Genomic DNA, 27,290 nt, shown 5'->3' with positions numbered 1-27,290 from the left:
GAGCAAAGATGGCAGTCGAGAGCGACTGTAAACAAACCAGGGCCTTGCGCGGTCCCACGTGACGGCAGCTAGCCAATACCGACGCGGCGTCAGCCTCGGAGAGGGTGGAGGAGGGAGAAAAGAGAGGATGCGCGCTTTTAGGCACGTATACATGTCACTACTTTACGGAGTTTCAGGGGCTTTAATTGCAGCCACCTGTGCAGCTTACGTATATCAATATGCTTCACATAAGTGTCTGAACATGACGAACATGCCGTATATTCCCGTACATCCAACACTGTGCAGCCAGTTCTCGGTTAAAATTTGTGAAAGTAAGCGCCAATGTGTGCATGCATTTATGACAGACATGCTGTAATTAATCGTATGTCATGGTATGAATGGTACTGCAGTATCACATGACTTGCACGAACGAGACGTCCTTGCAGAAATTTTAGGATGGTACATTTCATTACGCAGGACATAACATAAATGTGGGGATAATCATGTCATGTCATACCTTACATACACGCCCAATAGCGACACATATTGGCCGACTGTTGTGTTGTACAATGGTGCCTAGAGTGCGAGTGCCGACATAACGTCGGATTGTTTAGAACTTAGGCATCACAGCGTAATTCGACAATAATGAGCCATAGCCAGCACCTTGATGAGCCATAGCCAACAATGAGCCATAGCCAGCCCCTTGGCATAGTACAGATTTCCGCGGGGCTTGGATCTGCCAGATTTTGTAGGGCGAAATTGGAACCACGATTCGCGTAATTAAGAAATGAAAGACAATATATGCTGCTTCGTATGCAAATTTAACGGACGTGCACACATTTCCTGATAGGTTTTTTTTTTTCATTTACAGGGCGGATTCTCACATTCCTCCTGGCGCTTGGAATAGCTTTGAGCGGATGCCAGTTTCACCATGCTGAAAACGAGGATCCAGTAGGCGAAGGCATCTACGGCGGCCATGTGGCCATGTACATAACTCATTGTATCATACCATATATTCACCTATCCCTCTTTCATCTCACTTTTTCTTCCCTATTTCTCTTTCTTCATTTTATTCTTCCGTGTCTCTCTTTGATTCCACTTTCCTTTAGACTTCGTTAAATAAAATCTCTTCTTCCGATGTAAGCCAGTGATGTGTCAATGGGAAACCACTGTGCCGTCTTTGGTTGTTCTAACTACAGAAAAAAGGGAAACTGCTGTCTGAATAAGTATGCGACGTGCATCACCAAGGGCGGAGTGTTTGCGGTTGCGGACTCTTCAAGGTACATCGTCTGTGCTAAGTTACAGGTTCTATAAATCGGCAAGTGCCGCAATATATTCCTATATTACCAGTGTACCACACAGTCAAATGACACTCGAATATGGCCAGATAGGCAAACAAGCGTAAGCGGTCAAGTACGGTCCTGTCCGGTTAAGCGCGAAACATCTAGGCAGCACTCGGGCAGCCACCTGCGTTGTTTTCGCTTCGTTTTAATATTATATATAGTAGCGGTAGTAGCGGTATTAATCCCTCACTTCGCAGCAGCGTAAGCGGCATCAAATATTTAATTTGTGCTTTGCACCGGCCTTGCAAAACTTGAACATTCACTGAACACCACATGAGAAGGACGTGGCGAGATCATTGTCGTGAGGTTACCATTTCCGTAAGAAAGAGGTGTGTATCGTACACCATGTGCGATATAAAAGCCGAACTGTAAAAAAAAAAAAAAAGAAGAGAGAGAGAGAGAGAGAAAAGGTTCTGTCGCTTCGTGTTTAGAACAACTACCTCAAGAACACAATTTTTTACGTTGTCAAGAGCCGTGTCCGACAAGCCGCGCAGTGATATACAGCCTAGTTAATTATCTTCAAAGCGCAAAAGAAAAACCATATAGTTATGCTTGTCTACTGTTTCTAAAACTGCCTATTTTGCTGCTTAGCTTTGCGAACGACAGTAACAATATCGCAAAAAAGAGTACATCTGGTAGACGAAGTTATACAAAAATAATAATAAACACGAATCACCTCCGATGCCGATTATCGATACGAGCTGGTCATGACTTGTTATTGGATCCGGTCGTGATCGCGGTGACGAGGGGACCATGAGTAGTGAAGTATGAGGTATAGTACAGCTGTTGGAAATCGTGGATGCCTCGGTCATTTCGTAGGCGAATTGTCTCTCGATAGAGCCGGCGACCTGTCGGAACCTGAAGTCACCCTTTGCGTTGGTGAGGCATAGGCCTGGATAGTGCTACGTAGACCAAAATCAGTGGATGACGCTTGTCGTATTCATAGACTATCTAGGCGTATGTGGCCTACGTAGCCTAGTCTACAAAGCGGCTGTCAGTGAATCTGGCCTCATCCTCGGTCAGCATGAGGCCATCGCCCAGCCTCGTAAGAAATGAAGAGGACACTGCGTCGTTCTGGCGGACTAAGTGCACTTTACGGTGCGATGATGTGAATATCATACGTAACTTTCGTTAATATATTCCTCGGGGTCGAGCAATGCTTGAATATAGCTTGCTGAATCATGGGAATAAAATTTAATGTTTATTAGAATACTATAAAAGCGGAGCCAACACTGAAACCACAGACTGATATGACGCCTGTATCGTAGGAGTGTCATGTAGTGTTTATTACGTTCTTGCAAAATTAGATAGCCAGCACCATAACCGCAATTGACGTTGCACCGACATTACGCCTGCCTAGGCTGTCTTTCCAAACCAGTTTATAGACCTGGCGTGGCTCCGTGGTAGAATATTTGATTGCCGCGCAGAATGCTTGCGTTCGATTCCTGCTGGGATCCTAATTTTCATTCTTTCCATTCGTCGGTCAACGCTGCCGATGTCGGTTTTTCTTAACGCTCTCGCATTTAAGTCACCAATGTTTGTTCTCGCCGTTCCTGGGTAGGTATAAACTGTCAATCACCTGTGGCGCATACCCGTACACTGCGGTCCGTGGTAAACGATTATGTGCCACACGTGTCTGGAGGAAAGGATTTGACGACGTACGCGACAGGATTTTCGCGTTATTCATGTCATGACCCGACAGTCATATTTGTCAAATCCTCTTAACCTCCCATGCTAATTTTGGTCTACACCAAGTTAAGGAGGCGATCATGCGAGTACCTCAGACGCAGGCGACTAGATAGATACATATAGATAGAAACGCTCAAAGTGCCAAAGGTTCACTAAGAAATGTTTCGCGTTTATAAGGAACACACAGCGACTGCGGTCGCGTATTTTCGTTCGCATTTGCCCGTCACGCTGGCTAGGCCGTCACTTTTGGCGCCTGCTACTTGTCTAATTGGCAAGAATAACTGCGTGCGCATTCAAGAATGACCAACATGAAGTTAATAAAGCAATGTAGTCATGTACTAAAATCATCGAATCGCGGAACGGTCTCTCGAACGCGACCTGCCTCCAACATGGCGCTGCTTTTCTCTCTTTTTTTTTAATTGACCTCGCTCCTTACTTCACTGTCGCACTTCACAACAAAATGCTCTTATGATATAAGCTGTCAAACAAGTGGCGCATTAAAATAATAAAGGAAGGGCCAAATTGTAGTCAGCTATGGGCGTTCTTCAGCGAGTTTTTATCTGCATTTGCTCATTCATCGACATTCTGTTACGACGCCAAGATCCGTGATTTTTGCCTTTTCAAAAAGAGTGTTTCAGCTAAAAAGCACCAAGTAATAAAAAACTAAGCATAGGCGCTACGCGTCTCCAATTAGCGCAGTATTGTTTTGAGCCATATAGAGCACGCCAGAATATTTTTTTCCAATCTTCCAAGCTCGGCAAGTAACAAAGAATGCTTAATGAACTTATTAAATAGTAACTCTGAAGAAAAAATCTTCAGTACTGTAGTTGTAGCGCTTGTTCAGAAACATCGAATTTTTCAAGCTATGTTAAGTTCTTTAAAGCACGCGAATTTTAAAAAATACCATTTGACAGCAGTCTACCGTGCGGCGTTTTACTGCCCTCAAGTGTAAGTTGAACGAATTATCAAAGGCTGCTTCGTACGCGAAGGTCGACTGAGCTGGCTATCAGTGACTGGGATAGACTTTAAGTAACAAAAGGAGCATATCGTTTCAACAACAACAAAAAAAATGTTTAACGAAAAAGCGGCATCCACGGAGCAAATGCCACATGAGACCGTAGGAAGCATTGGATGCAGCGTATAAGCATTTTTTTCTTTTCTTTTCGCACCAACGAAGAAACACGGTGGAAGGGGCGAGGGTGACAGCGTGATGAAGGATCGAGATAAAAGATTCACTCACACGTGGCGGCCACTCTTTCGTAGATTTTTTTTTAGGATGGTACTCCCCTGCCATCATTTAGCGTCCATCGCAGTCACCGGTAGCCATGCTCGATCGAACTTCGTACGCGGAGCAGCTGTCGATAATTCGTTCAACTTACATTCGAGGGCACTAAAAGAGCCGCGCGTTAGGCGGCAGTCACGTCGTATTTTTTTTAAAATATCACGCGCTTTAAAGTAGCAGTGACATAAAATTTCAAGCTCCAGATCTGGTATTCACTCGATAGCCTGCTATGCAAAAGTTTTTTCAGCGAAGTATGAATTGCGTCATTTCCGTTGAAGTTATTTTATTTCGAGGGCGAACAGCGTAAAAAGCTCAACGATGCGTTCAGCACCCTTCGACATCGACAGCATTATGACGCGTTCAGCTGCCCCTAGGCCACGCCCCAGGTGCTGAGTGACGATGTGCCAGTAACGATAACGTCAACGATCTCAGTGTTGTCAGCATGGTGTCGACTAGCAGCGACGCCTGGCAGCGGCTTCACTTCGATTGTGTTGGTTGTCTCAAGTGTTGCGTCTTCGCTGCGCCGCTTCGAATGATTTGTCGTGCGCTCGTCAGCGTGTGATAATTGGGGGCGAAGATCTCAACTGCATTACTTGCCAGCATGCCGTGAAACAGTTGTGCGCGAGTTACACCAGTGGCGTTTCAAGTACCGCAAGAAGGAATGTTTTTGTCGCGGACAGCTGCAAGGTTGCTTTATAAAAGCTTTCAGGTAAGACTGCGCATGCAATTTGCGTCTCTCCACGTGTCTCCGGGATGCATTGAACGTTGGCCTTAGCAATGCCTCCGCAGGCGCTGATCTTACACACCCAGGGCTACTGTTCTTTGGAACTTGATGGTAACATAGGCGAAACGCGCCAGCACGGACGCCTGGCTGGGGACGAGACGCGCAGAGAGTCGACAGTGTGTGTGTTTGTGTATGGTGGTGGTGGCTGGGGGGGGGGGGGGGGGTAGTGAAAGAAGGCGAGCCCGGCGTAATGGAAGCATCGGCAGATGCGAATGGTGGTCTGAGCAGTGCGGACCTATTTAACCTTTATAATAAGTTGTTGAATAAATCATTTGTTGTTAGTCACCGTACTGCTTACTTTTGTGGACAGGACAGGGGCGCCTGTCCTGTCCAAAACGTTTCTTCTTGTTCTGTGTTCTTGCCAGCCCAAGCGTGCGTCTCCAGGTGCGTACTCGTAGCTCCTCGAACCGGCGTCCATTTCAGAATCGCTTCTTTGCAGAGGATCGAAGCGAAATTGAGTCGCGACGTCGCGAATCGCAGCGATTTTCTCAGTATTTTCTTCATCACTTGTAGACACTGATGACGACGGCCACGACGGCGGTGGTGACGAAGACATGACTACACGTGCGCGCCTAGAAGACGAAAGGACAGCTGAAACTCGCGTCACCGTTTTGTGTGGCCACGCGATCAGATGGGGCTTTTTCGTGGCGTGACCGCGGTGGTGACAGCGCGGCAACGTTGCCAGAGCTGCAAAGTGGCGGGCTTTGCACCCGTTTTGAACCACGCTCGTTACTGATCGTACTGATCAATATTACAGATATTTATTCATCCCCCCATGGCATTATCAGCAGTGAATCATTACTTTGGGGTCCATAACTACATGCTGCCGCAAAAAGCGCGACACGCGTAAACTTGATGTCCCTGCTCCTTTAAAGAAAGGCTGGAAAAAGATAATTAGGGGAGTTATCTTAGCGTAGATTTTAAAATCTGATGTTTCTGAGCAAGCACTACAACTTTTGCATTGGATATTTTTTGGTAGAGTTACTATTTCTAAAGTTTATTAAGCAATCTTTGTTGATTGCCGTGTTTGGCGGATTGGAAAAGAGTATGGTTGATCCCTCCGTTATAGGAATCGGAATAACACGAAAGTAAAGCGTGCCCTTACAGAAGTAACTGAATGTTTACTGTACATTGATATCAGAGAGTTTGCACTATGTACATTGATGTCTGGCAGCTAATGGCACCGTTTGACGTCTATGCACCCACTTTGATGAATGATGGTACATCTCCATCCCGACGACTAACGTCCATGTTAAATGATTAAACAAACGATTGTGGTAGCTGTAGTAGTTAACGGTGAAAGCGTAATCAGAGAACGAGGTGTGATAGCGAGACGAGCGTCGCATATCGGACGCAGAACTTGGTCGCCATCCCGCGGCATGTTAAAATGTGATTGAACACCGCGGCTGGACTAGAGGGAAACGCAAAGCGCGTCGTGCCGGCCTGGTAGCCCGGCCGCGATCTTTCTAGGGGCGAGCGCGTGAGCCGGGAACGCGGTGTTACAGCCAGGTGAGGCAGGCGCGCGTCGCAGAGCTACTTTTGGTTTGGATTAGCGTGATGCTATGAGCGAGGCCGACGCTTTTACGACGCTTGGGATAATGTTGCCACCTCGCGGTGTGTTAAGGCATTGACAAAATTGAACTTCTATTGAAAACGCGCCGAATGGGATGGACGTGTAACGCATTGCAGGTGCTAATCGCGGAGGCCATAGTAATGACGAATTACTTTACCTTACGGCTCCCAGAGGGCAACACCACCCCGCCGACCGGGAGAGTGGTAGATATAAAAGGCGCGTTTGTAAAGCCTCTAGAGTCTGTGACCGTGGCGCAGTGGATAGCGTGCCCGGCATCTGTTGTTGCGGACCGAGCGGTCGTGGGTTCGATGCCCGTTGACGGAACCTTCTTTCTTTGCCACCTGATCGTGTAAATTTTTCCTACGTCATTTCCGTGACGGAAGTACGTGACTGAAGTCTTGGTGGACCCCGGCATGAAACACTTTCGTCTTAAAAAAATATTCTGACGTGCTCTATATGGCTCAAAACAAGACTGCGCTAATTAGAGACGCGTGACGCCTATGTTTAATTAATTAATACTCGGTGCTTTTTAGCTGAAACACCCTATTTTAGCTGAAACACCTGCATGCACATATACGAAAACATCAGGAAAGACCAATTGCTGTCTGAATCACGCTAAGACAAAAGTGAGAGGTGTCCAACAAGGAACTAAGAATGACTGTGACATGTAAGCCCGTGTTGTCTTTCTTCTAAATTGTGTCACCACTGGCGCTTCACATTTTCGCTAAGCTTTACCAATAAGGCCGATCGTCGAGCCTTCTAGAAAACCTTAATCTCACGTAGAGACAAGAAAACCTGCTTTTGTAAGCAGACGCGCGGCGCTCGACGCGGCGCAACGCCTTCGCTTTCCTTGGCGTGCCGAGTAGTGAAATCGATAGAACATATTCTCTTTCACTGTATACACTCTTGACAATATTGTTGCACATAGAGTAAGTTATGCACAGTCTTCAAGAGTGTACTTACTTACCGTTCTAACAGGGGGGCAATGTTTATGACGATATGCCGAGGTTGATTCGCGAGCTTTATCCGGAACAGTAGCCTTTTCTCTTGGTTTTGCTTAGTTAAGTGGAACGAGACATGTGTAGCCGAAACAAGCGATTTGTTCCGGTTACCGACTTGCGTGTTTGCCAGTTGTTCCACTTACGACTGTAAAGCGATGGCGCATGAGCACCTCATGTCTTGGATATATTTAGGCGCGTCAGTGTAGCCTTAATCGAGGAGGACCTTCCACGAATCCTTTCTTCGATAACAAAACAACTACATAGTGCTGCAACGGAACAAAGCGCACCAAAACGCGGGACGGACGCTAACGAAATAACGACTACGGCGTCGCTGTGTCTCTCTCCAGCGGACTTTCACCGCAAAAAGAAAAGAGCATGCCCGTGCGCTCTTACCGACAAACCTTCAGTGGTGGAACGTTGGGGAGGTTACGGAGCTCAATTGACGAGTGCTTGACTATAGGTCTACAACCAGCTTGCGCCATTTTCATTGCCGGTAAATGTGCGTAGTTTACCGAAGCTTTGTTCGTGGCGGAGGCTCCGGGACCATCGTAAACAAGTTTGCCTTTCACGCCTCGAAGTTTTGATCCTACGGTCAGTTCATAGAGGTGAGTGGCGAGTGTTTACACTGCTCATAAATTAGCGGCAAGGCGGATAACAAATCGGGAACCCTTACATGCTGTGCACCATTCTCCTCGCTGGCTTTCAGCTCCGTATTTGCTGTGTGGCATGAGATTTTATGCGACCCGCGACGAAATGAAGAGAGTTTGGGCGTGCATTGGCAGGCTGGAATGAACACGTAAGCGCCCCTGTCATAAGCATAATTTGTGTGTCATGTAGAGATAGTCTGGGTCTGATTCAGCCAAGAATCTCGGACTTAGTCAAACGCTCGCGACGGAACGGAGATATGTACCAGCTAGATGTGGCCAGTTGTATGATTGGTTCACTGAGGTGTGCTGTGTAAAACCATTGGCTTTTACGCTAATTTTAATGAATGGCAACGCTCGTGTGCACGGATGGCCCGCTAGAGCGAGTTAGTGCAATTCAAGAACATCATTGAAATGCATTTCTTGCATGAGTGGCTGGCGTCGGCAGTCTTTCCGGTGTATAAAGAACTAGTAGTCGCCGCGCGCAATCACTTTACGATTCCCTATTTCACGTCTGTGAAATGTAGTGTTTGGCGTCTTTCTTTTGGTGCAGTGTAGTGTGGTGTAACTGTCGTCTAATTTCTACTGATGGCAATCTCACTAATATATCTCAAAACTTACCTGCGAGTGCGACGCTTCCGGCGCTCTATAGGTTCTATATATGTAAACTGTTGAGTGTTTTTATGACAATATGTTTTGGTCCTGTACAGTTAATGTAATATCGAACTAGCAGTCATAGTGCCGACTAGAAATTTCATTTTTTTTTCCAGCCGTGGACCTCGATATGGACAACGCGCTCGTTAGCGGACACCCCGATAGCGGCACGCCTCGGGATTTCGCGTTGGGCAGAAGGCACGTTACCGTTCCCGTTTCCACGCATGTCGAGCAAGCCCCACTCAAAGTATTTACAGGCAAAGAGGAATAGGGCGGCTCTCATTAAAGGTTCTGCTTCCGAAATATTCGATAGCGTCCCATCAAGAAATCTGTATCGCAACGTCCGGCACCTCATCGATCATTTTATTTGCGAGATTTGTCATATCTATGTCGTGCGTTCGTTTCATTCACGCTCGGCTCTATAGTAGGATATAATGGGTGGTGATGGTTAGATATTAGAGGTTCGTGAACGGTGAAGCTTAGAACTGAATCGAATATCAATCAAATAGTGGTGACACCGAATGAAATACGGATTCTTGTCGAAGACGTTTCGAGCACTTTTCGAATAGTAAGGAAACCACATTCAGTGCAGCTAGAACAGTAAGGCAACCATTTTCAAAACAGCCCTAGATTTCTGCAGTATTTTATTTTAAGAAATATTCCCAACCTTTAACAAGGGTACATTACAATTACTCTTAACTGACCAGAATACCTGAAATATATAAACTGAGGTAAGATCACATGCAGCGGCAATAAGAGCATTCGAGATAGATGGCTTGCTCGCGCTGACAGAAACTGGACGAATTTACAGAGAAAAAGACACAAACAGGGTGAAGCGCGTACTAACAACTGCTTATTTTGTGCCATACAGTTTCTCATGTATGACCCAGGAAAAAGAAAAAAAAAAAGAAAGTACGCCAACGAATAGTGAAAGACAACAAGCACATGCTCTGCATGACTGAAAATGTCACCACCCACGAAAACCACTTGCAAGGCATCATGTCCAACTTCTCATAGCTGCTTTTAAAGGGACACTAAATAGAAACAATCAATCGGTTTAGATCAATAAATTGTGCTCTGAGAACTCCAATGTCGTTAATTTCGCCATCATAGCTTTATTAATAGAGGAGAAAATCAAGTTCAAAGTTTCATTTTTAAATTTCGCACTGAAAACTCCCCGCGTGACGTCGCGTATTTCAAAGTGTATATATCGTATTTTGGCGCCATTGGCTCAACAAAATTACCCCAAACATGGTATGTTAAGTATCTGGCCCCTTCAGAGGACAATGCACTTCATTTTTACCGATTAGGAACTACGTACTCCCCAGCAGGCGCTGTGAAAACATGTGACGTCACGGCGAATGGTGCGAAAACTTCAAGGTGGCGTCGCCACCCACATTTTCTTTTTGCGCGTTTTCTCGCTTACTAAGCGTCTCCTCGCGGCAAGCATAGTGTTTTTGGTGTCGTGAAAGAGTACTTAACTAATATGAGAAAAATCGTTTTGCTCTTTAGTGTCCCTTTAAGAACTCTATTTCTTTTTGAGATAGGATGATCGATGATGAGCTAACGCAACCTTCACTTGTGTGAATAAAGAAAGCATCAGCATCGACGGATTCTTTTTCCGTTTGATCAGATGCGCGCTTCAACGCTTTTGTACCGGAAAATATGGCTTACATTTGCACGCAGCGCAGTGCGCGGCCAGGTTGCCAGGATGTGTTAACAGTGAACATGCGTTCTTTATGCCGTGCGTTAAGACACCGATCCCTCTGAACAGCGTGCCTACACGACTTTTTTTATGGCTTGCTGGATGCATTGCAAGGCCATGCCTCTTTTGACAAGTTTCGAGTGGCCTGAGTCAAACCTAAGGAGGTCCTTCTCTCCCCTCGGGAATATTTCCAACAGGTGTGGTGTCTGCTGAAAATAGTTTAAAGTCTAGAAGTTTAATAACACCTTCAACTGGTATTTCTAAAGTAAGCTCTAACCCTTGGAACTGGCACTCAAACAGGGGTAAAACACTTTCCGGTTTGCTATGATCATGTAGTACATCAGGGATACAGAGAAGAAAATCATCTACATACCTGAAGAAGGTAGTAATACCTAGTTCAACAAAAAGTGGTTCCAGAAGGCTTAAGCAAGCCTGTTACCCTGATAAGCTGATTTGCTCGGTAGCCGGGAAGGAACTGCGCAACGTCACTTACAGAAAGAAGGCGCCCTCTCGCTCAAGCCCCGAGTGGACAGAGGCGAAAGCTAGCGGTCATCCCGTATGGTCATCACTTAATTCTCCCATAGGATTAAGAAAACTGCTGCTAAACACGACGTCGATGTTGTTTTTTGAAGGGACTTTGCGAAAAGGTTTAACGCACCTCATCTTGAAGGCAATGGAAGCATTTGCACTGTCAAACATAGGAACAAGTTTGTGGACTGCATAGACGGTGTTCTGTACGGCATCCCACTTTCTTTTGACAATAAATACATCGGCCAGACTGGCCGATGTCTTAGCGCACGGCTTAAGGAACATAACTACGCATGTTCATTGTTAACACATCCTGGCAACCTGGCCGCGCACTGCGCTGCGTGTATATGTAAGCCATCTTTTTCTAGTACAAAAGTACAAAAGTACAAAAGCGCGCATCTGATCAAACGGAAAGAGAAACCATCGATGTTTTCTTTATTCACACAAGTGAAAGTTGCGTTAGCTCACTACCGATCATCTTATCTCAAAAATACAGTTCTTAAGAGCAGCTATGATAAGTTAGACATGATGCCTTGCAAGTGGTTTTCATGGATGGTGACGTTTTCACTCATGCACAACATGTGCTTTTCTGTCTTTCACTATATGTTGGCGTACTTTCTTTTCTTTTCCCTTGGTCATACATGCACAAAAATACAGTTGTTAGTACGCGTTTCACGTCTTTTTCTGTGTTAATTCGTCCAGTTCCTGCCAGCGCGAACAAGCCATGTATTCGCACCAACTAGCCCCCTTGCAGCTTTACTTGCATTGGAGATGTTTCGCAACAGGTTGAAGTACAGCCTTAATTAGTTTGCCAGGCTGTACTTAGTTAGAAGCCTTCAACTAAAACTGATGCAATAAACTTAAACAAATTTTATTGGTCAACATCAAGGTGAATATCATGACGATGGTAGTAGATTAGTGACGCTGTGTCTTCGATGAGAGTGGAGTATTAAATAAAAACGCCTTGATTCTGTGAAATATAGCATCGATAGTCCAAAACGAAAATCTTGGGGTGCGTGCGTCTTGGTAATACAACAATTAAAACAACAAAAATTACCCCTCGGTGTTCCAAGATTTAGTTCCGCTGAGGTTTTTCAATCCTTGCTGGTGAAAGCATTCGCAAAATAATTGGGATTTTGAATGTGCAGTATCTGTTTCGAGTACCGAATCGAATAGAATGATATTCGATTCTTCATTCGAAATTTATGAATATTCGCACACATATGGGTGCAGTTTACATGAAGCTCATTGCTTTTAATGGTATCAGGGTCGATGCACCTTGTAATATTGATAATTCTAGAATGAATTTTTGCCAGTAATCGCAAGCAATAAATAGGCAGCACCAGAGTGGAGGCCCAACTTGCATCTGCAATAGTAAGAGGCTGTTGATGAACTGAAGTATATGGCATCCTGTCAAGCATTGATTAGTATGTACCTGGTGTGTGTGCGTGTGTCCTTGCGTGCGTGTGCGTGTGTGTGTCCGTGTGTGCGATCAGTACTGGCATATAAACATATATTAACTTTTCTATTAAGCTCCAGCCAAATGGAGCTGCGAGGAGGTCACAATTGCAACAAATGTAATCCACAATTTTTAAACACTCCCTTACAAGCTTGTATCAGTAAGCACTCTTCAGAAAGAGTTTTCATTATTGGAAGTTAAGGTCCATTTTGCTTTTATGTTTTAACAATTATTTATTGAATGTTTCTTTTTCTATTTGTCTTGAATATATAGAATTCCAGAAGATCTTGATGTCACCCATTGCAAACAAGCCTTCCGGCGTCAACACACTACGGTAAAGGCTCCTCAGATGGCCAAGTGAACCGCATGGCAACGCAGCTCACGAGCGAAGCTCCGGCACCAGAGCGAATGCTACTTCCATGAGCCCTATAGCTCAAGTAGCTGCGTAAAGACTGACTTTTCGTAATATTAGTTTTCGTAATATTAGTAGTTTTGCTAAGCATGTGAAACGACAGCATCCCTGTGTTAGGAAATACAGCTGTGCCATTTAAAGGGCCAGAAAACAGGCTCCTACTTTTTTTACACCCCCCAAACAAGCTCGCCAATTCGTACACTAGACCGCGGCGATCACATTTTCCGAATATTACAGCGCTGCGCGCCGCGCAGACCCTCCATTTCGAAAAACAATTCCCGCTTCTCTTTCCTGCGCCTGACCAATCCCTCTCGTGCGCGCAGTGACGCAAACTTGCCCATGTGCAACTTGACGTACCACTGAGCTCGTCGATTGGTCTAAAACAGGTCTCAACAAGTAACGTCAGTTCCTGTTTCCACCTACCGCTACGAAACTGCACCTTGTTTCTTGGCCCTGCGGTGATGCATTTTCGGCCACGCAGTTGTCAGGTTGTCGCGCGTATATTCTTCGCACTGCATAGCACCTGCACGCACTTTGCCTTCGACATGAGCAACACTTGAAAGAAGCGTGGTTCAGTTTTCGACTGCAAATCGAGCGGAGGGAGGGGGAATATCCGGTAGCTCGGACGGGTCGCGCTTGCTTGGTTTACCAATGCACGCGCGGCAAACGGGGTTCCACTAGGGTGGCTGAATGGTTTCCCCCGCCCGCCGCTAAACCATTCAGGAACCCTAGGTTCCACACGCTTTTATCTCGCGCCCCTTCGTCCTCTTGGATAGCAAACCCGCATTCCTGCTGCATTGTGAACTGTCACAAAGGTTTCATAATACCGAAGAGACCAGAACTGCCCGTCAAGTTACGGAGCAAGTGCGACAATGTAAACAATAAACAACCAGGAGCCGCTGCAAGCGGAAGTGCATTGCGACTGATCGAGCTCGCCGATGATGTCAATTGTTGACGTCGTGTCACGTTGCCGAAGTGGGCGGGGTCACGACAACGGGCCACGCCTTCCCTTCTCTCTGGCGGAGAAGGGTGGCGAGGCCGCGCGAAAATTTGAAACCAGCTGAAACGGGTGTTCTAACCCCTGTGACTTCCTTATTATAGCACGTACTCGCTAAATTCTTGCGGCAGCATGTTCACATAGAAAAAGTGCGCATATTTCTCTTCATTATAAATTCTGGATCTCGGGTTTGTTTGCTGGCCCTTTAAAGTCAACTTTTCTGCACAGCCGCTACAAGACACACTACGAAGAACCCAATGGACCTGCACAACTTGCAGAGCAAATTTATGTCTGGACTTGATATAGCAGGTTGCAATCTAAAGAAAGCTACGCAGAACGCTTAAATTTGGACCCTTGATTAAAAGCGAATATTCGTACGCGTAGTGATGGCGACATGATGTACAATTTGTGTCGGCTGCCTTAGGGCGAACATACATGTTGAAAAGCAGTCGTGCATACAGTTGTTAAAGGTGTTTCAAATTTCTTATCTGAAAGGCCTGAAAAAGGGTCTGTTTTTAATTTCACCATTGCAAAGCACGAAAACGTTTTTATTAAGAGAATTGAATTTACGTCAAACCCAATAGTTCTCTTAGATTGTAATCGGGTATACTGTGTACCAGGGCTGGGCAAAGATACTTTGAAATTTTATCGCGATACGATACAAGATACTCAGGCAAGAAGTATTGGAGATACAGATACAAGATACTGCCGCAATAATTGTATCCGATACGATACTTGGCAATTGTATCTTAAGATACTTCGATACATTCTCTAATTTGTTATTATAGATCCATATAATGTAGCAGCGAACGCCTATGCACGAAAATGTCTTCTTGAAAATTTCCTGTGACCTATTTTGTTTCACTTTAATGAAATGTCTGTTAATATCCAAAAGTATTGTCCTTCTTGCTCAAATTATGTTAGTTTCCATCCAAAGCAATTTATTGCGATTTGCTTTAGCTTCTTCACAGGACAACTCTTTATACAGTTCGCTGACAGCGGTTCTTGCTTGTCATTTTTGCAATTAATGGGAGTCGCTGCTCAGCTTGCCGACCAGCTAGCGGGTTGCCATATAATCACAATAACTTCTATAACAAGCCTTCGCACGATGGCGCAAATACCGGTGTGGACTTTTGCCTTGTCCGTAAAAGACAGTTTGTACAATACCGTGTATCCGGACAGGTGTACAGCAGCAGCAACGCTGGTAGCGACTTTTTTTTAGGGGGGGGGGGGGGACGCATGGTGTATGCTAGGGGTTTGAGACCTTTCGCTAGCGGCCCCGGCCGCACACATGACCATCTTCGTCCCATTTGTTTTTACTTTCTAGATAAGTATGTTCATGAGCTACACAGACATGACAGGTCTCAAGCTTTCCTTTCGTGAGGAACATGTGGTCACCATGTGCTGAAACATAACCGTGGAACAAAAACTCTATATTTCAGAATCCGCGTCCAGAATTCACTCGTTGTGCACATCGGTATCGATGTTTCTCTAATCCTGACTCCAAATTCCCTTCAGAAATGACCTATGTGTCAGACATGGGAAAGGCTTCCTTTCGAATGGCAACGTCATTTTGTTCAAACTATCTCCTACCATCTTCACTGCCCCGGCGCTTCGAACTAAATTTCGCGACTGTGGCCCGCTGGCTATAGGCTGAGTTGAGACCCCTGGTGTATACGTAGATGACGTAAAAGAGCAATGAACTTTCATATTCTACTTATCTGCTGGCGTAAAGGATTCTTTGTTGATATCCTCACTAACGTGTAATCTTTTAGCAATTTTCTTCAACGAGAAAACATGTGCAACACAGAGACGTCTCAGACGTATGGTATAGTTGCACAAAGCGTCGGAGGACACCACCGTTATTCGCGCTATTGCCGCTTATAGATCCCATTAGGTGGCGACGTAATACGAAAAATATTTAAGAAGGCCTAAAACAGGAAAACTAATATAAGTAAAATAGAGAGGTGGTTCTGTATCAAACATTCACATTGAATGAGTAGAGAAACACGAGGGCGCGCTTAATAGCAATAAGCATGAAGTATCGTCAGCTTACCTATTAAGACAATAGAAAATACAGTGCCTGTGGAAAATTGCCTGAAACGGCTCGTTGGGACGCTCATGAGTAAAACGGAGCATTCAGTAAAACACCTTTTCTCGAATCCCCTTCCTAACATCTTTAAGATGGCTCCTAATGATTTCCATTATTTTAATGCAAACCCACTTTCGCTATTTTCCTAAGCGATAAGCAGAATGCTTTGTACTGTAGCTCAAGGCATGCCTACATGATTATATATTTGTAAAATCGCCTTGGTAACTTGTAAATGGATAAACAGTAGTAGAAATATAAAGCAGACAGTTAGAAGAATAAAGCAGAGATATTATTTTCGGAATGCGTTACAAAAGATATACTGCAGTGACCAGACCGGAAAAACAGTACAGAGACCTAGGTAATGTATTGGATGCAAAATGACAGCAATAAAGCACTTGTGCTAATCATCAAGTTATGATTTCGTAAATTCTTTGAATAAATGTAGCAGGAAGTGAAAAATACGGTGCGCCATAATATTTTCTGTTAGGTAAACGCTTGATCTATTAGATCTAGCATAAGTACTAGTGGTGCTATAGTTGTTTGCATATCTTATTTACATATAAGTGAATTCATTGTATGTAAGTCAAGCTTTACATCCACGAGATCCTTCAAATCGCTGATATGTAAAATCCACGCGACGCAAAGCGACCCCATTCTTGCAGGCATCACATTTCGTTACGGAGCAAGACGCAAGAGGATGTTCAATAACGACACTGTATAGCAACATCGGAAATTTGCGCGATAGACGCTGCACGCAGTGGAGTACGCGGCGCAGGACAGTGGTTATGAGCAAGTGTCGCGGCACTGGCGCAACTAAAAGAAAAGAAATCGACAAAACAAAAGGTAGGTGGGCTGGGCGTAGACGTCCGCGTGCTTGCCTTCCTCATCTTCTGCCCTCACTGGAGGACTCTGGCGGAAAAATAAAATTGCGTCACAGCCCTTAGACTTGTTCAGATGGCTTAGTGGCACAGTACCAACTTGAGAAGCGGAGCTTGGCCAGTGATTATTGTTTCGCACGGTTGTGTTGCAATAGAAGTATCTTGCATTTTAAGGTACACGATACATTATCGAATCTATCGGAAATACAGATACAGATACTCATCTTTCGAGACGTATCGCGATACAGATACAAGATACCCATACAGTATATAAGATAGTATCTAAGATACATGTATCTTCGATACTGCCCAGCACTGCTGTGTACCATTCAAGTACCTCTCGCAAAATTTATTCCAACATACTGAAGAGCAGCTTATACCCAGCGACAGTTTTTCCTTTCCTGAAGATGTTTTTCTGTATTGACAACAGACAACTTCTCAAGTGTGCATAACTAATAACTGACGAAACTGAACATTGAATGTACATAGCTATTTTTTATTTATTCTTGTATTCCAATTTATTCCTAGTGCATTGATGTACTTGCTACACAGATCTCATTCTGTATTGTAGTGTACTAAGGCTTATTCTATGTGTGTTGGGGCTGGCGTTCTATTATATGTACTGTACTCTTCTGCACCTCACCATGCGCCAGAAAGTGTTCTGTAAAATAAACTATTTTCCATCTTTCTGTTATTCTAGCCAGAATAGCTGCAGACTTTCTAGCATTATTGTTTTTTCTGTGAGTAGCATTTCATGAAGTTGGGAGCCTCAGACATAAGCTTCTGCTTTAAGATCATGCCCACATAAAGCAATAGCAACAACTATAGCAACTTAATCCTCAGATATATTGTGTAGGATTGCAATTTGTTATGATGTGGTATAATGTAACGATGCATATAAATCAAATTCTAAGCATTGCAGCGCGACGATAATGCAGCAGTCTTCACTGAAGTCATTTTCATGACTTTGCAAAACTGACAATGTAACTTTTCAGGTGAGTCTGGAAACAGTCATGCTATCAGAGAGTGCTGAATATTACCAATGAAAGCATTTGCAAAGTCGCGAAAAGGACCGCAATAAAGACTGCAGCATTTGCATTCCGCTGTCATGCCTAATTAAGATTAGGTTTACATGAATGCCTACGCTATCCCGTATACGGGTAAATGTGCAGTAAATGTATGCGAAACATCGTTCTAAATCAGGTACTAAATAAGTGGAACGCTGTCCGCATATAGCCCAGTGAGAAATAACTGAAATGCTGTTCCGCATATTTTAAGTTTTATCTGGGACACACGTTACATTTAAGTAAGCGGAACATTTCTGGAAAAAAAAAAGTTCCACGTACTGGCTGGAACTTATGTGGAACCAGAATAAGAGTGTACCGAGGGTAGCCCGCGGGAGCTCTCCCGACAGTGATGAGAAATTGGCCGCATTGGTGCTGGGGAGAGAGCCCGATTAAAGTGACCTTAACCGCGATAGTGGAGGCTCCTGGCGGGTGCAACGTGCCTATAGGCAGCGTCTCCTGCGCCGCGCGTTCCAGCACAGAGGGGCGATCCAACACAGAACTGGCTCCTGCACCTCACGGAAGTCACGTCACCGGAGGTGCTACTTGAAGACATGTTTTCAAAGACGATAGTCTTTCTTGGGATACTTGAATTATAGTGCCTAGAATATACTGGCTAGTGTGCTGAGCGGAGGGGGTTTCCTATGGGAGGAGGTGGCAAGGCGGTGATGCCTTCCAACTTTCGTCGGCAGGCGGCGACACTTGTCGCAAAGGTGTAGACCCCGCGCCGGTTTGGCCGGCAGCTTTATAAGTGATCCGTGCAGTGGCGTAAATCCCGGGGGGTCAGGGGGGTCCTGACCCCCCTGTGTTTAGACTGGGGGGGACCCCCTATGCAATGGTCCCCCCCTGAGATTTTGCATTCGAACATCTTCCATCTTGGCTTGCTTGAAGTTTATTTTCACACGTGCCATTCAAAATCGCCCCAGAGTTCCAGCTCTCAGATACAACGAAAGAAATAAGCACAATTCAACAACTTACGATAATATTTTTACGACATCTTCCCTGCAATGTTCAAAGTCTGCAACCACATCCATAGCGCCAATCACGAAAGCCGCTGCCATGCAGCGGCCGTTTATCCACGTGGTGACGTATCATTGCGCCTTCTAACTCGCTGAGAGCAACGAGATTCGTGAAGATATTTCTTCAGCACCGAGTCTGGGGCGAGAGAAATTGAGTAAGAGATATTCGGCCTTTGCTTGCAAATATCCCCACAAATGAGTCATCTTTTCACACCCAACTGAAACTGCACGCATTTTTCAGTACCCCTATTCATTCCGTCGCCCCCATATGTATACTTCCGGAGCCCCTGGCTGCGCGCGCGTTTTTGACGAACTTCTGGGCCCGATCCACCCGATCGTTCAAACTACAGTGTTCTAGAAGTGTTCGCACCGTCACCTTAGAGTCACTTAGAGTCAGAGGTAGCATATGCAGTAGCTCTACGTCACCTGAAACTTTCCGGCGGGTTGCAGGGCGCGGCTAGCTCGCGTTGCTGTTTTGCGCGCAAGAAAAGTCTGAATTACGGTGCGCAACACACGAAACTTCTTTTCATGCAAATTTCTGTGAGTTGTGAAATAAAGTGCTGTCGTTGTGACCGATTTACAGAGGGTGGGCGATATTTTATTAGGCTATGATGAATATGAATGCTCCTGCGTGTGGGGCGTTCAAGTTTCTTTTTTTTTGTACTGCTGGTCGATACGATTTTCAATGCCCTTTCGCCACTGTAGCGATCCTAGCGACTTCACTCCCGCCTTTCGGGCCCCACTATACCGGATATAAACAATGCCTCATTTTTTATTTATTTGCTTTCGCATGAGCTGATCTCTGCTACTAACCTACTTAATGCTGTTTTTTTTTTTCGCGAATCAATAATCGGCGGAATCACTTGGCTTTGTATTAAATATATCCGCAAGGTAATCTTAAATTTTTTTATTTGCAGACATAGATCATACAAGGTTACCAAAACTGGTTGGACTCGTAGGCTATATATATTGGTACGTGCGGGTCCAATGAAAAAAAAAAAACAACCTATACATAAGGTATTATGAGTACATAACAAGTAACATACATTACGTGCGTACATTTTACAGCGAAAGCTGTTATGAGATCATTTCACCGGCCGTTTTTGGTGCCGTAGTTGTCCGCCGCCGCCGCCGCCGCCGGTGTCCGTAACCAGTATCGCTCGAAATAAGAAAAAAAAACTAAAGAAAAGAATTCCAGGATGGAACGAGGTTCGAACCTGGGCCCTCTGCGTGGGAGCCCAGTATTCAACCTCTGAGCCATTCCGGTGCTTGAAACTGTTACGCAAAAAGGTCCTATACAGGCTTCATGTCGGGAAGGAACAACATTAGCATATGCAATATAGCGTGGTAAAAGAGTAGAATAAGCACCAAGCGTCGCACAACGCGAATTCTGTAACCAGGCGTCACACAATGCGAATTGCGCAACGAGTAGGTTGTTGAATGCTTCCAACCCATTACAAAGAGCTCTGCCATAATTCTTCATCGTCATCACGCACAGCATCAACAAAGTGCGCATAATGCCTTACATGCGTTTAGCAGGTACCACGGCTGTCTGTAGAATGACGAAAAATGGCCACAGTGCCTACTGCCCTACTTCTCAAAAATTACAATGATTTATAGCGTAGTGGGTCCCTCGCAAGTGCACTTCTGTTGGTTGCCAAGGAAGCCCATAAGGCTCCCATGATCCATTTCCTCAGGGTCCCAATAAAGTCAATTCTCTCTCTCGCTCGCTCTACGTTTCTCCGGTTAAGGTGTGTTATAAAGCGTGGTGGGACACGTAAATAACGACCGGGCGTCACACAATATGCATTACGTAACTAGTGGGTCGTTTAAAGCTTCCAACCCATTACAAAGGGCGCAACCATAATTATTCATCGTCATCAACCGCCGCATCAACAAACTGCACAAAGTCGCTTACATAGGGTACCTCGCTTCTCCGCAGAACAACGAATAATGTCGTGCTGGGCGCTTCCCAACTTCCCAAAAATTGCGCTTTGTGGCGTAGTGGGTATGTTGCTAATGTACCTGTATTAGTAGCCACAGGAGAGTTTATAACGGGCTCTAGAAATGCCGCTCTTCCAGCTTTCGCTGTGACTGTGCTGCTCAAAGATAGTTTGAAATTGTTTAGTATTTTTTTATTTGTGTTTGTTTTTTTACTGATGTACGTTTTAAATAAGATCTGCCATCTGCAGAGCATTAATTTGTATAAAGGTGCCTACTAACGCTTTACAGAAGTGGAGCTAACATTGTGAGCGTACAACAAAAACTAGATTTGTTATGTTTTTTACGTTTGTTGATTTATGAAAATTGCCACGTATGACAGATTTTTTATCCCAAGAAATACAAATGCGCATAGGCTACTGGTTCTAGTGCCAGTTATGTAGATGCCATTAGTTAACACGTGGAAATTTTTGTTTTCTAAGCCCACTAGTTCTCGAGAAAAAGGTACAGAAATTAAAAAATGTTCTTTTGAAAAAAAAACGCAGAAATAACGTAAAGGTACGCGCGCGTTACCTGTCAATGTGTCAAAGAAAGAGAACCTAAAATTATTTTTGAAACAGCGAGTGCCGAAATGTGATATATTTTCTGAAAGATAAATAAATGCCGTATCACGTAATTTTGAAATCCCAAAATTGAATTTTTTGACCAAAGCAAGTCTAACCCCACCTTAAACTGTTAGTTCATTGCGTTTAAAAACAAGAGCCCATATTCACGAAGGTGCCTTGCACTTGATTTTTTTCAGGCAATATTTCAGTCAATCACAGTGCTAGACTAATGAAACTATCTAATTGAGATGTCGATCTTGACTAATGACCCCTGTTCGGTTTCTTTAAACTTACCTTTCCTTCCGTTAAAATGAAATTCAAGCTCCAGACACGTTCGTAATGTTTTTTTGTGGCGCCGTTCAAATAAAATGCATGAGTAGTGAATCCTATTCAGACTGGCTTGTGTTCACCGCATGTGGTCTAGAAAATACGGATGCCATGCTGGAAAACGCAGAACAGTGAAAGTGACCCCACCCCACCCTACATTTGCGTATAAACGATGCTCTACACACTTACTCACGTAGTACAACAATGCAGTAGGCACAGCTGAACTGCAGAAACATCGAAACAACCGATCCGAAAGTATGGGGCATATGCTGTTATCTGCAGCACTGGATGAGCAAAATGCATCCTGTTTGTGGAAGCGAACAAGGTGCAAAAGCTATAGTGTCATAATATCTGCAAGAAATATTTGTGTAATGCCAGCGTGTGTAATATTTGTATTTGTGTAATACCAGCGTTACACGGGAATTTGCGATTACTGTCGACCCGCTCCGGATCATATATCTGCTCGCGAGAATTATCGTAGCCACCGATCTGACGGCGCATGATACACTCTGCAAGTCCATGATGCTGCATCATACGAAGTGTGATGCGCCGCTAATATAATAAAATATGACCGCGACTGAGAGGCGCGAATTGCAGTTGACTGGATCGACTTCGAGTAGAATCGCTGCATTGAAAACAGCGCGAAAACGGGATGAAGGCTAGGATACCGCGCTCTTCCTTAGCCTTCGTCCCGTCTTCGCGCTGTTTTCAACGGAATAATATGTACCAACTGGTCCTTCAAAGCACCCTGCTGCGAGTAAAATCGCCAGCGAATCTTCACGTGTAGCAGCGATGAATCAGAGTCGGACTTGATCGCGATCGAAATTGCCGTGAGCCATCCTTACGACACGATTTCTGCGTCTAACGTGTCAACCTTAGCAGATTGTTTTCAACTGGCAAGTTGGGTGTGTCGTAGTATATTAATTGCGACTTTTCTACTTCGCTTTGGTGGTGAAGCACTGAGTCGCGAAAACTAGCAGACGACGTGAGGTACGTGTGAAGCGCTTCGTCGTTTTGTAGTGCCCAACCAGTTGAGGATTCTCTGCGGGCAATAATTTAACGCTAAGATTTCCTTCCTCCGATCAAGTGTTTTGACGACTGTGTTAAAAGGAACGAAGAACACTATATTAGTAGCAGAAAGCGCCGTGCTACGCAGATGCAAGCGCAGGAGCCGCCGACGCGCGATGGACCTTAGTAGAGTTACTGTATATGCTACCTTTAGGTAGCAGAGTTGCGCATCTGTCTTCCAACGCCGCTAGCAACCATGCATTGCGGAGAAGCTGCCGCTTGGGACAATTTTTTTTTAATTCTCGACGCCGCCGCTGCAGCGAACTGAATTAACACTCGCCATCGACAGCCAATGTATAGTGCCTAGAATATACTGGCTAGTGTGCTGAGCGGAGGGGGTTTGCTATGGGAGGAGGTGGCAGGGCCGGTGATGCCTTCCAACTTTCGCCGGCAGGCGGCGACGCTTGTCGCAAAGGTATAGGCCGCGCGCCGGTTTGGCCTCCGCAGCTTTAGTAATGCCTCGTGTCCGAATTTGTCTTGGTGACGTATGCGCTGCTTTTATCGTGTTTGCGCTGTTCTTTGTGTACGCACGAGTAAATGAGAACTGCAAAGAGTAATGATGCAACAGGAGAAGCATCAGGGCAGGCAGAAAACATGCTTCGTTCCGCTGTGTCGGAGTGGTATCACATTTTCTGTTGAAGTACAGATCGGGTTTTTCACTAATATGTTTGTATTAAGCAGTTGTTTGAGTATTTCCCTGCCCGTTTAACATTTTTCACTGTATTTTGCTGATTTAAGAACTGGTATTATGACTATTTGTATTGTGTCTCTTCTGTTGAGCGTTTGTTTACATTTATGTGTGCGTTGTGTGTTTTGAACATTACTTATGTTTGATAAGTTGATGGTTAAGTTGTGGAACAGTCGGATTTTTCATAGTGAAACTCAGATTATATTCTCAGTTATTAAGGTGGGGTGAAACTTCGAAAGTGAGTTTCAAAGCTTGGCTGTACAGCAGTGGTAATGAAAGCTATGACTAAAATTTGCGAGGTATCTTAAGGTAGACGCAGGTTGCATTAAAGCTCAAAAGTGGTTTAAAATTGTTTAGTATTTTTTATTTGTGTTTGTTTTTCTTCTAATGTACTTTTTAAATAAGATCTGCCAACTGCAGACCATTGCAATTTTGCATAAATTAGCTACTAACGCTTTACAAAAGTGGAACTAAAATTGTGAGCGTACAACAAAAACTAGATTTATGTTTTCTTACGTTTGTTGATTTATGAAAATTGCCACTTATGACTGATCTTTTTATACTAAAAAATACAAATGCGCATAGGCTACTGCTTCTAGTGCCGGTTATGTAAATGCCATTAGTTAACACGTGGAAATGTTTGTTTCCCACTAGTTCTCGAGAAAAAGGTACAGAAACTACAAAAATGTTCTTTTGAGAAAAACGCAGAAATAACGTAGGGGTACGCGAGCATTACCTGTCAATGTGTCAAAGAAGAAGGACCTAAAATCCTTTTTGAAACGGCGACTACCCAAATGTGATATATTTTCTGAAAGATAAAGAAATGTTGTATCAGGTAATTTTGAAATCCCAAAATTAATTTTTTTTACCAAAGGAAGTCTCATCCCGCCTTAAAGTGTTAGTTCATTGCGGTTAAAAACAAAAGCCCATATTCACAAAGGTGCCTTGCACTTGATTTTTTCAGGCAATATTTCAGCTAATCACAATGCTAGACTAATGAAATTATCTAATTGAGATGTCGATCTTGACTAATGACCCCTGTTCGGTTTCTTTGCACTTATCTTTCCTTCCGTTAAAATGAAATTCAAGCTCCAGGCACATTCGTAATGTTTTTTTTTTTTTTGTGAAGTGAGTAGTACCTTTCAGATAAAATGCATGAATAGTGAATCCTATTGAGACTGGCTTGTATTCATGGCATGTGGTCTAGAAAATACGGATACCATGCTGGAAAACGCAGAACAGTGAAAGTGACCCCACCCCACCCTACATTTGCGTATAAACGATGCTCTGTTAACTACAGACTTGCTCATGTAGATACAACAATGCAGTAGCCACAGCTGAACTGCAGAAACATCGAAACAACCGATCCGAGAGTATGGGGCCTATGCTGATATCTGCAGCACTGGGTGTGCAATATTCATCCTGCTTGTGAAAGCGAACAATGTGCAAAAACTAGTGTCATAATGTCTGCAATAAATATTAGTGTATTTGTGTAATACCAGCGTTACACGGGAACCTGCGATTACTGTCGCCCTCCTCCGAGTAAAATATCTGCTCGCGAGAATTATCGTAGCCATCGATCCGACTACCTCGGCGCATAATACACTCTGTAAGTCCATGATGGTGCATCATACCGAGTGTGATGCGCCGCTAATATAATAAAATATGACCACGACTGAGCGGTGCGAATTGCAGTTGGCTGGATCGACTTCGAGTAAAATCGCTGCGTTGAAAACAGCGCGAAAACGGGATGAAGGCTAAGGATAACAAACAACACAAGCGCTGTTCCTTAGCCTTCGTCCCGTCTTCGCGCTGTTTTCAACAGAATAAGATGTACTAACTGGCCCTTCAAAGCACCCTGCTATCGCCAGCGAATGTTCACGTGTAGCAGCGAAGAATCTGAGTCGGACTTGATCGCGATCGAAATTGCCGTGAGCCATCCTTACGACACGATTCCTTGCACCTAACGTGTCAACCTTAGCTGATTGTTTTCAACTGGCAAGTTGGGTGTATCGTAGTATATTAATTGTGACTTTGCTACTTCGCTTTGGTGGTGAAGCAGAGTCGCGAAAGCTAGCAGACGACCGTGAGGTACGTGTGAAACCTTCGTCATTTTGTAGTGCCCAACCAGTTGAGGATTCTCTGCGGGCAGTAATTTGCCGCTAAGATTTCCTTCTTCCGATCGAGTGTTCTGTCGAGTGTGTCAAAAGGAACGAATAACACTGTATTCGCAGCAGAAAGCGCCGTGCTACGTAGCCGCAAGCGCAGGAGCCGCCGACGCGCGATGGACCTTAGCGAGTCGCAGCGCCGCCATGCGGTGACTGTGGGAAGGCATCAGCGCGGTGGCCACGCCAAAGCGCGCGCTCAGCACACTAGCCAGTATATTCTAGGCACTATAGCCAATGTTTATTGCCGGTCTTCGACACGCCAGACAGGTTAATCGGCGTCACGGTAGGCATGTCGCCTGCAAAAACGAAGTGCGACTTCACCGCATAGCTGTGGTTGCTAGCCGGACCTATGCGCAACTCTGCTACCTAAAGGTAGCATATACAGTGACTCTAGACCTTAGCGAGTCGCAGCGCCGCCATGCGGTGACTGTGGGAAGGCATCAGCGCGGTGGCCACGCCAAAGCGCGCGCTCAGAACACTAGCCAGTATATTCTAGGCACTATACTTGAATGCAGAAATTTTGGTCTCTGTCTGTCTGTCCAGCGCCTCCTCATTTTTTTCAATGCCAGCCAGATGCGCCAGATCCAGCCGTTCACCACCCTCTCCTCTAGCCCTTTCTTACTCTCCCCCGTCGGCTAGCCTTCGCGTCTGCCTTTGCGTTCATGGGGGAGTGTACCCTTTATGTGGCGCCTCACGACGGAAGTCGGATGAGATAATAGTTTGCTCAGTTGTTTTCACATCCGTGGGGCGGCGTCTTGCATCCCTCATAATTAAAGTCCCTTGATATATAGAAAGTAGCGACACTCTCCTCCATATACTCTCCCAAGTGTCCAACCCTCCTCTCCCAAGTGTCCAAACCGTATCTATCTCCTCTCCCAAACGCCCACCGTGCGAGCGCCGGCCCTATAACCCGGCTCGCGCCACTTTCCTATCAAGAACGCTATGTCACGCAGATAACGCGCGCGTATCCCAGGCGACGGCACGCGAAGCGGGGAGGTGGAAGGCGGGTAAGGAGGGTGCTCGGCGTGGCGGCTCGGTTAAAAGAACGACGGTACTTTCCCAAAAATATCCAGGGACTTTACTCATAATCACTATAGACGTCAGACTCTGGAGTTTCCAAGATGTGTGGCGCCACCTGTCGGAGAAGTATTGAGTAGTGCATAGACCGACTCTCTCGCACAGTTTGCTATGGGACCAGGTGCAACTAGCGAGTGCGAAACAACGATTTGAGCTTAATATCGCGTGTGTTTGCGCATTTAGCACTTAGAACGAGAGCTGTGAATTGTTCTCCACTAGTCGGACGCGCCACCGAGCCGTCGTGAAGTGCTTGCTGGATCACTCGCCTGAACGACGGCGAAAACAGCAGCAGACGAGAGCCCTCCGCACGCTA

The sequence above is a fragment of the Rhipicephalus sanguineus genome, chromosome 5 (genome assembly GCF_013339695.2).
Source record: "Rhipicephalus sanguineus isolate Rsan-2018 chromosome 5, BIME_Rsan_1.4, whole genome shotgun sequence".
Taxonomy (NCBI): Eukaryota; Metazoa; Arthropoda; class Arachnida; order Ixodida; family Ixodidae; genus Rhipicephalus; species Rhipicephalus sanguineus.
Note: the sequence above shows the minus strand (reverse complement) of the source record.